Source organism: Panthera leo, chromosome A3 (genome assembly GCF_018350215.1).
Source record: "Panthera leo isolate Ple1 chromosome A3, P.leo_Ple1_pat1.1, whole genome shotgun sequence".
Classification (NCBI taxonomy): domain Eukaryota; kingdom Metazoa; phylum Chordata; class Mammalia; order Carnivora; family Felidae; genus Panthera; species Panthera leo.
This window is the reverse complement of record NC_056681.1, coordinates 99,520,977-99,541,590: the sequence shown is the minus strand read 5'-3', so window position 1 is coordinate 99,541,590 and position 20,614 is coordinate 99,520,977. Positions and strand designations below refer to the sequence as shown.

General features: G+C 47.9%; 1 protein-coding gene and 1 pseudogene across 2 annotated transcripts in view; both read right to left on the bottom strand.

The window, feature by feature from the left end:
• The window catches only part of TCF7L1 (transcription factor 7 like 1), a 157,763-nt gene that overhangs the window by 96,597 nt on the left and 40,552 nt on the right, over window positions 1-20,614 (bottom strand). The gene's annotated exons all lie outside the window — the stretch shown is intronic.
• LOC122216265 lies at window positions 14,681-15,422 on the bottom strand (annotated as a pseudogene).

Sequence of the window (20,614 nt, the reverse complement as noted above, 5' to 3'; positions counted from 1 at the left end):
TGGTCTGGGCTGCTGCCTGGTGTCCACAGTCTGGGCCCACAGCAAGACTGGGGACCACCCTGATGTCTTTTAAAGAAATTTCCGTCACTATCAGCCAGCCGAGAGCTACTGTTTGCAACTAAGAACCCTACTGATGAAAATGTTCACATTAGCACTTTTTGTTTTTTAACCAAAAAAAATTGGCCTTTATAGATCGATAGATAAGGACGGCTAACATTTCTTGAGACAGTTACTACATACCAGGCCCTGTTCTAAATACTTTTCAGGTGCCAACTCACTTAGTGTCCACAACAACCCTGTTAGGTCTGTATGAAGAATCTCATTTTACAGATGAGGGAACACAGGCTTCGAAGAGGGTAGGTAACGTGCCCAAAGTTACGAAGTTTGCAGCTAGTTTGTAGGTGGTTCGAGAATGCGGGAAGTCTGGCTCCAGAGCCCACAGTCCCAGCCGTTCGGCAAACACGATTCCACAGATACTCTGAAGAAGGACTGACTGCAGGAGCTGTCTACACCTGTTACCTCTGGGACGGGACTGGGAAGGGGGAGGGGGGTCGGGTTGGAGGAGGCCGTGGGTGTGTTCCTTCTGTCCAGTTTAAATCTTTTACAACAGGAACCATTCACGTGCTACTTTCAGATAAAGCAGCATTGTGGAGCGATTAAACTTGAACTAGGGTACCTGCACACCAAAGGCCCTGGCAACGGAGACTCCACTGCCTGCAGTAGCCCCCTGCTGCCACCTCCCAAGGACCCGAGGAGGATTCAGTGCCACACCTCATGCCAGGGGTTTCCTCCTGGTTCTGTGACAACCCATGCCCAAGGTGTCTACTGTGATGTGGCACACAGGTAGAGGCTAGTTGTGTAGATCACACAAGCTCTGGGTTCAAGGGCACCTGGCAACCCACCTCCAACACCCCACTCCTCAAGTTTGGTCTTAAAGCACCACGTGGTCCCAGTCCCCCTCCTAGAGCTTCTGACCCTCCCATCTACTGCCCTGTCATCCGAACCCAATTCACTTGCTAAGGCCCAAATCAGAGCTAATTCTCCTGCCAGCCTCGGTTTCTCCTATTCCCTGCACACATCATTTCCGAGTAATGCCTCCTTTGCTGGTGGAAGGGTACCATGTTCACGGGCCACTTCTTAGTTTATCCACCCTCTTCTCCTTTCTTCACTTGATAGTCTATCTTACTGAACTCCTGAGGGCCACCTGCACCCTTTCACACAAACCCCCCACTACCACACAAGGGCAGGAGTTGCTAGAAACACCACGTTGATCACAGGTCTGCTCTGCAATAACTCTAACACCCAAGGGCTATTATTTCACACGGGCCCTAACCAGATGAGGGTTGTTTTTTGTTTTTGTTTTTACTTTTTATTTTGAAATAGTTTCAAACCTACTGAAAAGTTACATGAGTACAATGGACGCCACCTACTAAAGACCCCAAATGTGTATATTTAATCTGTCCTCTCTCCATATAGTTTTTTTCTCTGAAACATTTGAGACTAAGTTGCACACAAGATACCCCTCTAAACACTTCAGTGTACATTGCCTAAAAAAGACATTCTCTTGCATTACCAGTTTATTTGCCTAATCAGGAAGTTAGCATTGATACAATACTATCATCTAATCTACAGACTTTATTCAACTGTTGCCAACTGTCCCAGTGATGTCTTTCAGACACACACACACACACACACACACAGAGAGAGAGAGAGAGAGAGAGAGAGAGAGAGAGAGAGAGAGGAAACAAAGAACAAACCCATGGTCCAGGATTCAGTCCAGGCTAAACACTGCTTAGAACGAAACTTCTCAATTTCTAGACCTGTCCATCCAGACTGGACAAGTCACTATCCTCTCTGGGCTCCACCCTCCATAAACTATGAGGATAAAAGGGCAGAGAAGCCAAGGGCATTGTAATCCTTGTATATAAGTGATCAGTCAGTGGGGCCACAATGACTATGATAACCTTCAGCTTCCTCCAGGCTTTGGGTCATTACTAGGTCATTACTTTACTAGATCATTATATGCATATCTCACATGTACCATCTCATCTAAACCCAACTGTTTCTATGGTCATCCCCATTTTGCAGATGAAAAAATTGAGCTCGTGGTGGTTGAGTAACTTGCTGAAGACCTTTCCAATGCTTACAGAATTAGAAACAAGGATGGAAGAAAACATGCCTTGTCATTTGCAGTCTGACCAACCTTCGCTAGATTGAAATAGCCTGCTAGGTGAGAGGGAGGCAGGTCTCTAAAGAGAGACCACCGAAGCTGCAGTGGCCACCAGACACAGGGTGGTTGCACAGCTGCATAGCAAAAGAACGCTCTGGTCAAAAGCAGCACACAGTTCCCGAGGCAGAGGAGAAGTGGATTCTGGGACCACAGTGAAAACAGAACTACACCAAGTTCCATGCTGCAAAACAATCTCTCCTTGTGGCCTGAAGTTGAATTTTTGTCCCCTCCCTATGCATAGCTCTGCCCTATGCAGCTGAATATGAAGTCCCTCTGTAGGAAACTGGCCACATCCAGTGAAATAATCAACCTTTAATGCACTCACTAGAAGAGTACCAGGCACACATTTCTGCATCAAGTGCTGGCTAAGCCTATGAGGGTGCTATCCCATTTGACAGCCAGTTCCACGACCCGCCCTGGTCTGAGCCGGCACAGGACAGACGTCTGTAAGTCCTTACATAGTGCTGGCGCCTTACAAGAGAAGCTGTTGGGACCAGATGTTTTGAAACAGGCATCATGTTAAGTGGATCCATATCCTTCCATTAGCTATAGGGCAAATCAACTCCTTCCCCAGGAGGAAAGGCCGTGCATTTGTCCCAGTGGATTTGTGACCACCTTCCCAGGCTATGTGACATGTAGGAAAGTTCTTCTCTTCCTGACCTCAGCACAGATGCTGCTGTGTCTCTGGCTGCCAGCAGTTTGTAAATGTTGTAACATTTCCCAGCTAAATCGTGACGCTCTGAAAGACTTCTTACGATTTCTATTTTTTTAATGGCATGGCCCCAATAAAGGTGTGTGTTTCCTTTTCTCCTTTGTTCTTTAAACTTAGTTTCTACTGAAGTAGAAATTATGACAATCACGTGGTTCTCTGCACCAGCCCTCACCTTGGCTGTGATGAGCCTGAGCCCTTGGCTCCTCTGAAGCTCTGTAGCCACTTAATACTTCTGAGCCTCAGCTATTCCATCTGTAAACGGGAATAATAATCTTTCCTACCTCAAAGGGCTTAAAGCCCTTATAATGCATATATTTTACGTGTGTGTGTGTGTGTGTGTGTGTGTGTAAAATAGCTTGAGTCAAATGAAGTATTACACAGAAAGCACGTACCCAGTAAGTTCCCAAAAAATGGAAGACACTATTTCTTCTGCTAATACCACTCCTGCTGCTGTGATCACCACACACAATTTTGCAACTCTGGGGAACACAAGGGCCCCTTGGCATTTCAATCTGTGCCTCCTATCCCCCCCCACCCCCGCTGTTCTCAGCATGGCCCTAGGGTGCCCAAACCACAGTAAGGACACAAGCCAGAGCTAAGAGCCAGAGGTTTCCAGGGCTCTGGCTGCCAAATGGCACAAGCCACAAGGAGTCAATTAAGTCCATGCTCCCAAATCCACATTTACCACCAACGGGTTCCAAGTCGGCCCAAGGTACTGCCCCTTCCTGCAAACCAGCCTATGGCTGAGCTTCCAGATTCTAAAGGCAGGTCCCTGGCTGCCACAAGATCCTTCTCCATGGCCACTTGTGACCTTGAAAATGTCCTTTTGTCCCTTCAGCGTCTCAATTCTACTGTCCCTCCAAATAGGAGACGATCGAGTTCTTTCAGAAGGTTGTCCATACCCCAGGAACAGAGGACACTGTAGTCTCATTAAAGAACAGTGAAGTACCTTTCCATCCATGTATCCTAGGCCTAAATGGAAGGAGCATCAGCCTAGTTCATTCATTCAACCAGCACTTGCTGACTGCCTCGGTACAGAAGACTACGAAGATAAAAAAAAAAAGGCAAGGTCTCCGTTCTTAAGCAGGGGATCAGATGGGTGATACACAAAGATAAAAGCTGAAGGTCAGAGCCAAAGATAAGCTCAAGCAGGTCCAAGCTTGTACATTCCTCCTTTGCTGCAAGGTATTCCCACCCCGCCCTCCCTGAGCCCCCAAGTGCACAGAGTGAATGAGCCCCAAATGGCAGTCCAGCGTCACCCCTCTGGGCTCACTCCTGGGCCCCGGGCTCCGCCGAACAATCAGGGCTTCTGGAGGCAGGCCGAGCAGGCGCATTCTCATGTGCAGGGCCCACAGCGCCCTTCTCAGCTGATTGTGTCCAGGCGGCCGGGGTCTCCGAGGCGCATGAATGCCCTTGAATGGGCCCATTCAAACTGATGGACAGGAGCTGAAAGCTGCACACACACAAAAGCCACTGGGCAGCCGGGAGGGCTCCAGCCCCGGGGTTTGCCCACGGGAAGGGAGGCCACCACTCCACAAAGAGCAGTGTGAAGACTTCTCTACACTTTCAATGGCATCTCTGGGCGCCAACTACACAGTACCCGCCCCCACCCCCACCAACCTCGAAGTGGGTAACAGCAGCAGACGATGGCAATGCAAGGAGAAAGCTGAGGCGGTAGAGGTAGAAACGAAAATCCAACAAACAACAAATAAACAGAATACCCTTTTCTTTCATAGCAAGATAGGGCTCTGGGCCAGAGTCGCTGAAGGGCGCCTCCGTGTGCCTATCTTGTACATTGGTTAGGGCTGCATTCCTGACACCCACGGTGACCTTTAAGGACTCTGGCTGACCTGAGATTGTTTAACATGTCACCAAGAAAAATGATCTCGAAAGGGAGCAGCCAATATTTAAATGAGGATTGGAGAAACCTGGTCCCATTCTTGTGCCACTCAGCGTTTTCAAGAGAGGGGGGGAAAAATCTCTGAAACGACATTTGTGTGTTTAAATAGGACCAGGAAGGGGAGAACCACCCACCTGGAATTCTTTTAATTGCTTCAAGGGAGGGGCAGGCTCTGCCAGTCAGAGGAGCAGAGAAGTCTATTTACACTGTTGCACACAAATATTTTACGCTCACAGTCAGGTGGCTACTCTGGAAAGGGTGATTCTCAGCTCCCGAGATCACATTACTTTAGAAACAACCCCCCAAAAAGATAATTAAAGATAGTTCCTCCTCATAATGCAATACTATAAAGAGCAATTAAAATTAAATTAGCTTGTCATAGTAAAAAAGATGGATTGCATTCTTAGGCTTCCCGACCCAGAGTTAGTAAATTCATGGAGAGAAGGAAGAAGTCTGTGACTGAGTAGCAGTTTTACTAAAGAAATATTAAATGTTCAGACAAATTCTGTGAACAGACCAAGATAACATGGAGACAGGCACCGATTTCACTTTTTAAATTATAGAATAATTCAAACATATAAAAAAAAAAAGGACAGAGAGAAACATAAAAACCAATAAACCCACAAAACCCAAATTCACAATTGTTAGCATTTTGTCATATTTGCTGGTTTCTTTTCTTTTCTTTTTTTTTTAAAGAAATAAAACGTTAAAGAACCAGAAGAAGCCACTTGCCTCCTTCTGCAGAGGCAACGTGTCCGTGTTTTTACAGATTTGCCATTACTGACGCAACATAAACAGACCATAACATTGTCGTGTGTTTTTTCCTAATTTTTAGTTTGAAATAATTAAAGACGGACAGGAAACTGAAAAGCAGTGAGTAGGGAGATCCCACGCACCCTTCACAGACTCCCCCAGCGTGAACATCCTGCATAAATAATTACAGCACATGATCAAAACCAGGAGAGCAACAGTGGCACAACCCATAGAGCTTACTCAGATTTTACCAGTTTCACAAGCACTCGTGTGTGTGGCGGTGGGGTCCGTGCAACTTTCATGTGTAGCTTTGTGTAAGCACAACATCAAAATACTAAACTATACTCTCCCTCCAAGACTCCCTCTGGCTACCCTCTTCATGGCGACACCATTCACCTACCCCATCTCTAACTCCTGACAACCACTTAACCGTTCCCATCTCTAATTTTATTACTTCAAGAATGTGCTACAAATGGAATAAGCAGTGCGGTCTGTAGGCGTTGGAGACTGGCTTTTTTTACACAGTGTCATGTCCTCGAGGTCCGTCCACATTGTTGCGTGTCTTGGTGATTTGTTCCTTCTTGTTGTTGAGCAAGCGTTCCACGGTATAGATGTACCAAAGTTTGTGCAACTATCCATCATTGAAGGATATCTGGGTAGTTTCCAGTGTGTGGCTATTTTGAGTAATGGTGCTATGAACATGCACGTGTAAGTTGCTCTGTGAACATGAGAGAAAGGCCCTAAAAGAGTCTAAAAATTTTTGAATAAGAATAAAGGAATCTTTCTTCCCAACGTGAAGGATGACTATACTGCTACAGTAATTGTGACAGCATGGAGGTAGAGAAAAATACACACAGATCAATTGGGACAAAAGAGAGAACACACAATCAGCCCCACACAAATATGCCCAGGTGATTTTTGATAACAGCACAGTGAATTCAATGAAGAACGTGTGGCTTTTTCAACAAACAGTACTGGAGCAACTGGATACCAAATAACATCAACATCAACTTCAATTTCACACTTTATACAAAAGGTAACTAAAAATGGACCCTAGACTTAAATGTGAAACATACAACTATAAAACTTTTAGGGGGAAAAACAAACAGGACTCAGGGAGATAACTTAAGTTTCTGTAACTCACAGGACAGCAGGAAGAGCCTCTTAACACATCTTCTCTGATGTGTCCCATGTGATTGAAATTCCACTATTAGACAGTCATACCTTTGGCTTAGGGGCTCTTCCATAAAATTCCTTTGGGAGAGATAAGATATGAGCTTTAAATCTTGGGGTGAGTCAAATTTCAAGAGCTCTCCAGTTGACAGCTGACAGGAGGCTCTATAAAGAAGGAAAATTTTAAAAAAACAACACTAAATACTTATGGGAATAGAGGACATTAGAAAGGAGTCAGAGGAAAAAGATGACCTTCTGACACGTTCCATCTACCTGACAATACCAAGGTCAGTCCTTCCAAAATCCCATCTGGTTCACAGTCATTGGTGACAGTGGTGCTGGGGATGCGTTTTCACCAAACTACACTCACCCAACATGAGCAGACACTCATACAGGGTGTGCACCAACTTACATGCAGAGAAAAGAAAGTGTACATAGGTATAAGAGGGTAGGGGGTTGTGGATGTTTCCTCAGTATAGTACAAATCTAGCACAAAACAAATGATTTCTATTCAAATAAGATAACAGTATGGATGATGTATTCATTACTTATCCAGCATTTTCCTTCCTGGATTTATTATTTCTTTTCTGTGGATGTTTTATAGAATTACTCAGGCAAATGCCTTTTGGGGGACTTGCTCTTGGAGTATCCTAGATACAAACGCATTGGACATATAAAAAGAATCAAAAACAATCAAGAGCTTTTAACCCTAAATTCTGTAGAATCAAAATTTTCACCTATGCTTATTCAGGAGGCACAATGGATGTCGTATGGTCTTGTAACCATATTTATCAAACCATCAATTTGTATCATACAACCTAAAGAATAAGCATCATAGAAACAACAGAAATGAACATGTTAAATCCAGAAAGCGTGGTTCCATGAGATCTAAGGCTATCGTTGCTTGTTTTCCCCATCCACGTGGGAAGAGTGTTCAGAGAGGAGGCATCAAGTCTCCACAGCACCCCCTGAGGGCAAGGAGGAGTCACAGCAGGTTGGAGCAAGCCCTCAGCTTTTCCGTATCACTTTGGAGGGACCCTGAAAACATCTTCCCTGTACTCTCTCCTGACTGGGAAGGAAACCCTCATCTCCTAGTCAGGCTGCTCAGAGAATATGACGCTCAAGTCAAAATGAGGCAGCAGAGAACACAAACAGACCAGGAGGCAGGGCTTCAACCGATGGAAGTGACACATACAGTGAGGGCCCTCTTAGTTCTGACCATGTTCCCTTCTACCAGCTAGTCACAAAAAGCCACCATCGGCCATGAGCTGCCACAGTCTAAGCGCAGTGTAGCACCTCAGGCTTGGACACATTCTGGGGGTCCCTCTGGGGACCAAAGGCCACCCTGAGCCAAGTGAGCTTCTGTGAGGAGCCCGAGCAGCCCCGAGGTTAAATGTTGGGGCTGACTCCTGCTTGGGACTGGGCAACTCACTCAGACTTCTCTGCCTCAGCTGCCTCAGCTGTGAAATGCTGCGACGTGGATTCATGAGTCAGTACGCCGGCCTGGCAGAGGGGGTCCTCAGTGCAGGCTAAGTATTATGATCATCTGTCTTGTTCCTAATGCACACTCACCTAAAGCTGATTTCCCAGGCGTCTCCTGCTCCCTGCCTAGGTAGTCACAGTCTTAAGGAACGTGAAATTCTTCGTCCAAGCCTAAGAAAGATTCTGAGTGCTGGCGTGAGCTCTAAATGTGGACTCAGAGAACTGAGACACAGGCAGACCCTGTCACTCAACTTTGCTGTGACATCTGGAACAGGCCCTTGACCTCTCTGAGATGATAAGAGTCTTCACCTCGCTGTGGGGATCAGCAGGGAGGGCTCACGCGAGAGACCTCACAACTGGCCATAACAGGAGCTCTTGGGCCAAGTCGACCGGCAAAAGCCCGCTTCCTGATGACATGGGTGGGCCCAGGCAGAGCAGCGGAGGACCGGGCTCTCAAACAGAGGGAAGCACAGCTGCTGAGAGCCTGCCTTGCCCCATCCCACCCCCATCTCAAGAGCAAGCACAGGGTATCACTGGGAGAGGACCAGAACTGCAGCCCTGTGCTTACGCCTGGCAAGGATGGGCCAGGAAAGGACGGACGAATGAGATCATCCTCCACTGGGCTCTCCAAGTAAGGAAGCTGACCTCCTACCTTCACACTCTGAGGGCTGGGGTTGTAAGGAAGCCTCTTCATAACCACCATCATGAAGATGCCAGAACTACCAAAGACTTATATAGACCTTTTTCCTGCAGGCTGGCTCTTTTTTTAATTTAATTTTTTACATTTATTTTATTTTTGAGAGACAGAGAGAGACTGAGCACAAGTGGGCGAGGGGCAGAGAGAATGAGACACAGAATCCGAAGCAGGCTCCAGGCTCTGAGCTGTCAGCACAGAGCCCGATGCGGGGCTTGAACTCACAGACCGCGAGATCATGACCCGAGCCGAAGTCAGACGCTCAACCCACTGAGCCCCCAGGCACCCCCAGGCTGACTCTTAAATGTGCCCCTTGTCCCTTCATTCCCCTCCAACACCAGTTTTCTAGCCCCAGTTTTCTTGGCACTCGCCACCAGTTTTCTAAAATCACCTTCAGGTCACCTTCCCCTGGAATATTTATCCCATGATCCTCAGCCAGACTCTACTTTCAGTAACTTTGCCTCTGCCAGGCCTGGTCCAGCCCCTCCTCCTGGTGGTCAAGGCCACCTCAGCCCATTCCTCAGGCCCCTTTCTGTGCCCTACTTTTAGGGTTCTTCTGCTGACTAGAATGCCTTCCCCTCCTTTTTTTGCAGATTTATTGAGATATAATTGACACATTACATTGTGTAAGTTTAAGGTATACAATGTAATGATTTAATTGTGTATGTGCTATGAAACCCTCTCCCCCTTCTATCCACCCAGGTCCTGACTGGCCTTCATAGCTTGGCTGAAGACCTACTCCACAGAAAGATCCTTACAGATTTCTAGCCCTCACAGACACTTCATTTTTCTCCTAATCCAATTTCTCTCCCAAAGACACAGCCTTAAGATGGAGTCTGCCAAACTCCACATGAACCGTTCTGGTGCTGTGCGAGGTAGCAGTGTGCCGTGCTCTTGGACTGCGACAGTGGTCCAAAAGCTCTCCTTCTACACTTGAGTCAGAGACCCACCTCACTCCATCTGGCTTCCACTCTGACCTCATCTTCCCCTCGTCCTCCCGCTGGGACTACTCGTTATATCACACCCCTTCCCACAACGTTACAAAAAGGTCATGGTGGCCAACGTGCAGTATCACCTTCCATTTTCTCCAGACCCAGGCCTCCCACAGACCCCTCACTATCATTTGTTTGTCTAAGACCTGCTGAAACTGAAGCCCCCAGAACTAAGCCTGCTGTACAGAGTTGTTGGGGCCGTTCTCTACCTTGAGCTGGGCTCTCTCATGCGACCACTGACAAACACACTTGCTGTCCTCACCGAGCCCTCCTTCTATCTGGATTGACTTTGGCCTCTATTACCAGGTAAGTTCACTGAAAGTGGCCTGGGGTCGTGGCCTCTTGCATCTTCTAGAGTGCTGGGCACAGGCAGGCATGTGGCAACTACCCACTGCTTCACCCACCGATTTTACCCCAAATCAGGTTGGAACTAAAAGACATGCCTATCGGCCACGCCTAAGAGTCAGACTACATAACACTTTCTGCCCTATACAAGCAAGCAGGGGTTTCAGTCTGACAGTCAGCAGGCAACAGAGATGAAGAAGAGACACTAAGAAGGAACTGGGATCATCCAAAACAAAGTCCATCGTGTACAATAATTACTCGACTGTGCGCAGCATTCCTCCTGAGGCCTGAGACATAAAGGTTGGACTAGGGATACCATGGACCATCATAGGAAGTTGAGTCGCAAATGACTCCCGTCTATACTAACATGGTGGGACCAGTTGGAAGTTCAATAATGACCTCCATGAACATGCTGTCTTCTTGAAAGGCACTTATACCACGAGCAAATACTTATCTTGGTTGACTTCCTCCACTCATGTAAAATGCTTTTTGAAACTTAGTATTTCAGGCACACATGAGGTGCAATCAGGACCCGTGCTGTGGCAGAGACAATGCCATTTTATTTTCTTCCTGGGCCCACAAAAAGACTACATTTCTCAGCCTTCCTTGGAATTAAGTGGAACCACTATGACTGAATTCTGTGCTCTCTCATTCCTCCTCCAGGATTGGATGTAGAAACTTCTTCAGTGAAGAACCATGAAGCCCTAGAACAATGGTTTCCTTCCTTCCTTCATGGTCTTTTTCCTTTTTTTTTAAGTGTATTCATTTCGAGAGAGACAGAATGAGTGGGGGAGGGGCAGACAGAGAGGAGGAGAGAGAGCATCTCAAGCAGGCTCTGCACTGTCAGCATGGAGCCCGATGTGGGGCCCGAACTCACAAAACGTGAGACCACGACCTGAGCCGAAACCAAGAGTCGGACGCCCAACGAATTGAGCCACCCAGGCGCCCCAGAACAGTCGTTTTCAAAGTGCAATCCCTGTTTATGCAGCTGCAGCAGCTGGAACTTGTTAGAAATGCAGGTTCTGAGGCCCACCCCGTGCAAATGAGGCCTGGCAACCTGTCTTAATAAGGTGATTCTGATACACACTCAAAGTTGAGAACCGCTGCTCCAAAAGATGGCAGAACTTTTAGATGGAAAGATCTAGGTCCCAGAATGAAGCACGGTGCTACAGACCTGCACTGGAGATAAAAAGTAACTTGCAGTACTTAAGCCATTTGAGGGGTTATTTTGTAAAGTATGTATTCTGGTATTCTGTCCCAATAAAAACACTAATAATCACTGGGCTTCTACTCATTGGGGCCATTTCCCACCTGGGGGTCCCCAGGGGAAAGTTCTCTGGAGAGCAGCAGGCTGGGGTTATTTTATCCTGGCTGTGAGAGCCCGCACAGGAACCCTTTCTACCCACTCATTCATTCGTTCAGAGCCTGGCTGGTATGTTAACAATGGGGGAAGCGGAAGTCACTGCAGGGCCAGGATCAGATAGCAGCCAGCTGCTGGTGTTAACACATTCCTGCCACCCTCCGGCTCTCCTGCCTGCCACAGGCCGCCTGCCACCCCAGACCAGCAGCGGCCTGTTTGTCTTTTAAGGGCATCCAGAGCCCAAATCTGGGCCCGAATTCACAGAGAGCGAATATCAGGGCCCCTGTGCCTGTAGCTCCTGCAGGTCCCAGGCTGTCCTGAGAGGCTGGGACGTCCACCTGGCCATCCGTGACAGTCGAGTTCAGTTCTGAGGGCCTTGCCTCTCCTTGCCGTCTATGCCTCTCCTTTCCAAATGAAATACCACTTACTCCTCAAGGTGTCTCTGACTGTTCCCTTCTCCTGTATCCTTAGGCATTTTATATCTGAGACTCTCAGTGTGGCCTCAGACAGCACCGGGCTCACCCAACACGGTTTAGCTGTGTTACCCAGAGTTCTGTGTCTCCTCATAAGAGACAGTTCTTCTGGAGGGTAGGGACTATGTTTGCATGCCTTCCCTGTACCCCCAGTCTTGGCACCAGGCAAAGGCCACTCACTAAATGCCTGCTTAGTGATCAATGAGTGAGGTACTGGGGGGACCAGTGATACCCTGATGACACTGTACATATAACCACCGGACCAATAAACCTAGATTTAAGATGCAAACCAGTCCTCTTTGCTGGGGGCACACTTGAGTCCCAAACTTTCTCCTTCAAGCAGATTCCCTCCCTTCCCCTCCAGTCTCTTGCTCCTCTAGGATTATTCCATCACAAAGAGAATGCTTCTCCTGGGCCCCAGGGGGCTGCCCGGGATTCTCTTGCTATGGTGGACTCTCTCCCTATCACATAATTCTTTGTTCCCACGGGCTATTTATTCCCTCTGCTGCTACCGCCAACAAGCAGGACCCGGGGCCCAGCACAGAAGCACACATTCCTCGGAGAGCCTCCCAGACCTCCTTCAACCTTCCAAAGCAGGGCCTTTTCCTGGGCAATTTTAAAGGATGTGGCTTACTTACCTACACTTCATTTCTGGCCACACACCAAACTGAACAAGGAATGCATTCTCGCCTCCCTTCCCCCACCCCCCCAGCATGCCGGCCACTCCTGTTAGGCAGGTCTGCTCACCAGGTGATCCAGCTCTCTCTCTCAGGTGCCCCCTGCTCATCGTACTTCCCTCTTCCCAATTCCCTACAAGAGCCCCAAGTCCAGAGGGGCCCCAGGGCAGCCTGCCTTAGAAATTTAGGAAACCTAAATCACTGGCCTCCTCTCCTTTCTCGCTTTCTAGCAGGAGAAACAGCTGACCGCCCCCCATAGCAGTTCTTCTGGGTGGCTCCAAGGTGAGCATCTGTCATGAGCCCTTAGCAAGGTGGGACTTAGGGCTGCGCCTGGGGAATCACGTGCTCCAGACCCGCAAGGGAGGAGGCAGTCTAGCTACTTGTTCTAGGCTGGCCGCGTGGTGTTAAGCAAATCATAAAACTTCACAGCACCTCAGTCTCGCTACCTGTAAAACAGGGCTAATAGGGCTGATAGGTGCTAACCTCCTAGGGCTGTTATGAAGATTCCAAGAGGGAATACATACAGACACTTGGAACAGCTCCTGGTGCATAGGAAACACTCCAAAGAGGTCAGCTGGTACTCTTATTATGGTTATTATTTCCTCAAGACTCACTTCAGAAGGTCACTAACCTCTGGGAGAATGTGAAAGGCAAGGAGATGAGACCAGTGTGGGCCAGAAGATAAAGGAAAAAGGGGTGCTCACACCAGAGAACTGCTCCCTAGCCTATATCCTCCATAGAAGAGCATCCAAAAAACTCTGGGATTATGATGCTGGGTGGAGCTCCATCTTTTCAAATCCCTTACCCAGGACCTGAGCTGAGTAAGGGACTGAGTGGGCGGTGATAACTTCACATAGCGAAGCCATTTAATTCAGCATTAAACTCAAACACATTCATTTCAATCCTGCGGATTTCTATGTTTTCAGGGAAAAAATGTATGGATGTGTGTGTGTGTATTCATATACATAGATTTTTGAGCTGGAAAGTAATTTTTTTTCACTGATAAGCATCAGGGAGGGCACCTACGTGCTATCAAGAATGTTACAATCTAGGGGGCACCTGGGTGGCTCAGTCAGTTAAGCATCCAACTCCTGGTTTCAGCTCAGTTCTTAATCTCACAGTTCGTGGGTTGGAGCCCTGCCTCGGGCTCTGCACTGATGGTTCGGAGCCTGCTTCGGATTCTCTGTTTCCCTCTCTCTCTGCTCCTCCTCCACTTCAAAATAAATAAACTCTAAAAAAAAATGTTACAATCTGAGAGAAGCTCCAAGGACCTCTCTCCTTAGTGGGGACACAGGAGAAAAGGTTGAAGAAGACCTGTTGAAAGGGGGGCAGCACATGTCATGGGCTGGCTTGAAGGTTAGCAACATCTAGCATGCAGCCTACCATACCGTATTGCCGCATGCACCAAAAACATGGGGCTTCTGTAGCAGAAAAGGTGGAAGAGAGATCCAGGCTGAGGAAGTGGTATGAGCAAAGGCCGGGCAGAGTGCACACCTCCAGTGTGTTTAAAGAGCAGGAAGGAGTCTGGTGCGGCCACACCATCGACAACATAGAAGGCAGCAGAAGAGATCAAGGTAATCATGTTGGCGAATGTCAGCACAGGGACTCAGCACACATTTGTCAAGCTCCTACTGTGTGGCAGGCACTGGGGATCCAGAGGTGAAGACGATAGGCACGTGTCCACCTGCCACGTGTGGTGGACATTCTCCAAGGGAGGCTGGGCAAACGAGCTACCTGTACCCAATACAGATTCCCAGGCCCCTCCCTCCAATTCAGCAAGTCTTGGCAATCCCCAAGATAATGATTTTTTTCTTCTGTTTTTACTTTTATTTGCATTTATTTTATGCAGAATTTACGGCCAGGCCATCAGTTTTTGTTTCTTCAGTTTCTTCTGGGACATGTTTTTCTTCTATGCAACCTCCCCTTCTGGTTTAGAACAATCCGCTCTTTTTTTGGTAAGCATCATCTCAATGTGGCAGGGAGAGCTCATGTACGCGTTAATCTGACCATGAGCTCTGTAAATTCTATTCCGCATCTTGGGGACTTTGTTCACCTGGATGTGCTCAATGATCAGAGAATCTACACCTAAACACCTTTTATTTGAGAGAGAGAGAGAGAGAGAGAGAGAGAGCGAGCAAAAGAGAGCAGGAGAGGGGCAGAGGGAGAGGGAGAGACTCTTAAGCAGGTTCCAATGTCCATCACAGAGCACAACACATGTCTCTATCTCACAATCCAGAGATTGTGACCTGAGTCAAAATCAAGAGTCGTACGCTTAACCGATTGAGCCAACCAGGCGCCTCTAAACTCTTAAGTTCAGCATTACTCTCTGCATTTTTAAGCATGTGCAGTAAAACTTCAGCACTATTTTGGAGGGGGGGGGGGGCACTGACCCTGTGTCCCACCCCAGTTTTTGGCCTGGGTACACCTACCAGCTCCACCATTGCAGTCACAGAATGGCACACATTGCCTCTGCAAAGAGACAACCTTCAGATAGTTGATGGCTTTTCGGATCTGCATACCCTTGGCGGCCTGGGCAGTTTCATGTGTGTTCTTAAAGTGAACATGAAGATTTGAACCTCTTGATTTGCATGATTTTGTAGTGTTTTCTGGGTCAAGGGAATAGCCAACCATTTACAGAGATCGCCTCAGGCCACTTACGAGAAGAGGAAGGATACTGGATATTTTTAAAAGCACAATTCTGATACACATTTGGGAAACACCCATGTGGACCCATCTTAGTCTCAGGAGGGCTGGAATGCCCTGAACACCATAACTCCCCGGACTTGAATCCCTCCAGAGAAGGAGGGCCTACCGCCTCTCATGCGAATGCTTTGCAAACTATAAAGTGTCCCATAAAAAAATAAGCAACTATTATTATCGATGCTGGGTTCTTATTCTACCTTTAGACAGATCTGCCCTTCTAAAGAGCTGAATTTTCAGCCTGTGGCACCCTTCAACTTATTCAAAGCACAGCTCCTATCCCCTCCCTCTCTTCCTTCCCTCCATAGCTCAGCAAAGTGTCTTCTCCTCTGGTAAGACTCAGGACCTCAGGGCACTGGGTGGCTTAGTCAGTTAAGCATCTGAATCATGATCTCGGCTCAGGTCATGATCTCACAGTTTGTGAGTTCGAGCCTCACACTGGGCTTTGTGCTGACAGCACAGAGCCTGCTTGGGATTCTGTCTCTCCCTCTGTCTGCCCTTTCCCTGCTTGCTCTCTCTCTGTCTCTCAAAATAAATAAACTTAAAAAAGAAAAAAAAAGACTCAGGACCTCGGGGTGCCCTGACCTGACCACTGCCCCCCCCTCCCCCGCCAACCCCCAGGGCAAGCTCCAGTAGTTCTAATTCTCTCTTAACATCTGAGTCATGGCATTGACCCAATATTCACCCAGGTGCTCTGATGGGACAGGAGAACACATTAGCAGCCCCTCCAACAATCCTCCTAGACTCAGACCATGTTCCCTTCTGTGTTGTTTTAGATTCCACTCCTCAACAGAGCTGAGATAGGCTTTGGGAAGCTCCTATTTTCTCTATCAAAATGACAACATGAGGGCACCTGCTTGCTCCGGGGGAAGAACATGAGGCTCTTGATCTCAGGGTCGTGAGTTCGAGCCCCATGTTGGGTGTACAGAATACTAAAAAAATAAACTTTAAAAAAAAGTTAAAAAAAAAAAAAAAGACATCATGGATCCAAGCATCAGGAACACTGCCTTTCTATTTACTCAAAACAAAACTAAAAAGCCCATCTATTGTCTTCGGCAAAGTTTTTTAAGCCCCAACTCCTTCTGAAACCTAATCTTGTAGACGCTGTCAGCAGTCTGGGTTAACCTAAGGGTTAGCATCCCAGAATGCTCCAAAGGGCCCTGAACTAGCACCATCAAAAGCAGATGTGGGAGGCTCCCCAGGCCAATTTAGCTGTCCCCAGGGAGAGTCAAGTGCCCGGAATGGGGCCTTTCTTAGCCAGGCTCCTTATGACTGGGCTCTTCTCCCTGGCTTCCCCCCACTGCCTGTGACACAGCCTCTTCCCCCAGTTCTCTGGTACACTCTTCCCCCTTCACGCTTGGGGCCAGAACAGCAAACCCTCTCACTGCTGGCTGTCCCCTGGCAAGTCGTCAGCTTGCCAAACGCACTCCTTTCAGGAGCTGTCGTGACCGTCACGGCCCTCACACGCATCCGCGCTCTCACTCTGGCCGGGCAGGATGGGCCCAGGTGGGAAAGCTCTGAAGCCAAGAAATTTTTCTCATGGGCCATGGGAAACTGTCAAGGGCTTTGAGGAGCAGCCTGGGCTCAGCAGGTGCTAGCATAGCGATACGGCAGAGGGAGGAAGGACAGACTGGGAAGGGGATAGATTGGAGACTGGCTGGGAACTCCTGTAATAGCTGAGGTGAGAAACTTAGGAGCAAACTAAGCAGGTGGCAGAGGTGTTAACAGAAACAGTGACCCTGAGAGGCTGGGGAGTCACTGGGAGTGAGGGCCAAGGGGGAATGCAGTATGGACAACCAAGGATTAACTAGGGTGGGGATTATAATGCACACTCGACGGGGGATGATAACAGCCTGAGTCTGGCCATATGAGGCTGAGATGGCGAGGGTCCCGCAAGCAGACACGATAGGCAGCCAGGTTCTGGGCTAACACATCACCAACCCAAAGCTAACCAAAAGGAGCACTCTGCAGATCAAAAGCCTGGGGGCTCAACATTGGATTTCCAGCCACATGCCACATGTCTCTACCCCACTTCCCCAAAGGGGGTGTCCTTGACCCTCTCCCCAGTGGATGCCCCTCTGCCCCACCTGGCCAGTTACTTGGGCTCGGAGCTATTCCCAGAGCCTTTGCTGAGCTACACGCTCAGCAGGAGAGTGAGAATCCCCCACATCCTTGAAACCATTCAAAATTAACTCTAGGGGTCTTAGAGAGCTAAGGAAAGTCAGAGAATTTGTTTAGAAGAAAAGAACATTAACTGCCTTTTTTTTTTCATTCAACATCTAACAACAGTTATGACTCAAGAGAACAGTTGTAGTTCTTTCTTTCAAAAAATGATAAGAAATCTTTTCTACGCACTTACCATGGAAAACACTTAGCTTGTTAAATTCCACGTGCTGAAAGGAGGAACCCATCACCGCACCAGGGTGGCTCACTCGGCCCTGTTCTAATCCCCTCACTGGGTGGCAGGTAATGGGAGGGGGTCAGCCCCGGGGGTAGGGGTGAGGGGCAGAGCCAGGGGACAGCTTAGCTCTGGGGCTTAGCCAAAGTCTCTTGACTACTCTAGGCTGAAGGCAAATAAATCCTCTTTCAGACAATGGCTTTCTACCACACTAACTGTGTTGGTTTTGGGAGGTGAAGAGGAGGAACCAAGGCCCAAACCTGAGACAGGTGTTCAGAGTGCAGTCCTGGACCAGCAACACCATCATCCCTGGAGAACTTTTCAAGGCCCCCCTCCGGACCGACTGCATCACCCACTCTGGGAGCAGTGCCCAGCAAGGTGATTCGGATGCTTTTGAGAACCATTACTCCAGCATTTAGACTGTGTTTCATTCCATGGAAAATGAAAAACTGTTCTGTGCCCACCTGGGAGGAAACAAACTCCAGGTGTTCCCAATTTCTTTGGAAAGGTCAACATCGGGTTGAGTTCAAGGTGAGTGGCTCTATTGATTTTAACGTGGCAGTAAAGGCAACTATTCTCTTTTTACTGTTATGGTGCAAAAGAAAACAATGCCTGCAGAATGTGGGTGGCTTTGGAGAGAATGCAGCTCAAAAATGTCCGACTAACATCATCTCAACCATCCGGGACCTGTACTCTTCCCAGGAGGGGACTCTGAAAGGCCCTAACACTCCTGGTGGCCACTTTTTCTCATCCTGGGTTAACAGCCCCTTTCTCCTCCAATCCACCCTCTTCTTGATGGTCTCCTCCACCCAAACACCACTCACCCACAGAGGACTGCAGTCAGGAGGCCCAAGCCCAGTAGGGCTGGCTGAGGCTCCACTACAACCCCTAACTTGAGACATCTAAGACAACTGTTTTAAAATGCAGCCCTAGGGGCTCCTGGGTGGCTCAGTCAGTTAAGCATCTGACTCTTGACTTTGGCCCAGGTCATGACCTCACCATTGTGAGATCAAGCCCCAAGTTGGGCTCCACATTGAGGATGGAGACTGCTTGAGATTTTCTCTCTCTCTCTCTCTCTCTCTCTCAAATTAAAAGAAAAGAAAAGAAAAGAAAAGAAAAGAAAAGAAAAGAAAAGAAAAGAAAAATGTAGCCCTGACTATCTCCATGGCTCTCAAAGCTCAAACAGGATAGTGATGGCAACCACAGCTAAGCCAGAGCTTTAGTTCAGGCCATGCCAACCTGATTCTAGTGACTCAACTAGACCTCAATTCCCTAGATACAAAATCGACAAATAACTATCTAGTAGGTGCTCATTAAATGTCAGCATTCCTGGCCTGGAGAGAGTGAGCCCTCTGAAAGGGTGGGTGGAAGCATCCAGATGCTGGGATTCCAGCACCCACTGCCCTCCTACAACCAGTCCCCCTACCCCCTTCTGGAATCTTTAGTGCTTAGCAGGAGCTCAACAAATGGAGTGAATTGAGGGGTGAGAGGTGGAAGGAAAGAGACCCGTGAATGTGTGACTCTGGCAAAGGCAGGATTGATCAGTGATGGTATTTGAGGGGGAAGGAAATAGCTAAACAAAACAAACTGTGTTTACTACCATGAAAGGAAGCCAAAACAGTAACCGGCTAATATGAAACACAGGAAATTCTGAAAAGTATGTAAAAAGGGCACTGTTTTCTTTCTTTCTTTCTTTCTTTTTTTTTTTTTGTCTGAAAGATTAAAACAGTTCAAAAACGTATTCCTTGCCTCTCTAAAGAGCTCATTGTCCTACACATGGACATGTTCCTGGGACACTGGAATGTGGCACTACCTCACGCTTCCCCTCCCCCACCACACCGTGCCCTGCTTTCCTCTCAGGGGTAGGGGACCACGACATCATTGATCCAGTCAGAACTGACTGGTTTGTGCCACTGGTTAATAAATGGTTTTCTATCTGTTCCACAGAATGAGACGCCGTCACCCCAGTGCTTACTATGACTGTGAGATGTTTGTCCTCTAGCCATGGCAAGACAAAGGCCCAAGAGCTGTGGGGCAAATGGCTGCACAGTGAATGAAGAAACCACCGAAACTCTGTGTACACACTCTGAGTGTAACTATTAATATGGATTCATCAGAATAAAGACAAAGGAAACACTCAACTAAGAACAGGTTTGTTAGGTGACAGGATTACCATTGTTTTTTTTAATATAATGTGGTGGATATGGACTTTGGAATTCAAATTAAAAAAATATATATGTATATATACATATATATATGTATATATACATATACATATGTGTGTGTGTGTGTGTGTGTGTGTGTGTGTGTGTGTGTATTTGGTACACATATCAGGTTACCAGGATCCACTGATCCTCCTTTGGAACATGCAACTCGCAGAAGCCACTATTTTCGCCAGGATATGTAAAGGTAAGAAGGGCACAGTCCACCTAAGGTCCAGTTACCCTGAGACAGGAAGGCGTGACAGCCAGGAATACGGAAGACGGTGAGACCTACGGTGGGGGATTCCAGAGGGAGGAATGAAGAAGATAACAGCTGAACAGAAGGAGGAATCCCCCCACCAGTGGAGCTGTCTAACAGGGGAAGAAACTGCCAAGCCCCCAGTCTCCTGACCCTGCAGATGTCGGGGAGGGAGGTACTGAATAAACACCTACCTGCAGGAACTGGTGGGGCTTAGGGGCTTCCAGATCTCACTTCTTAGCACTATGTGCCGCAAGGGAGGTAA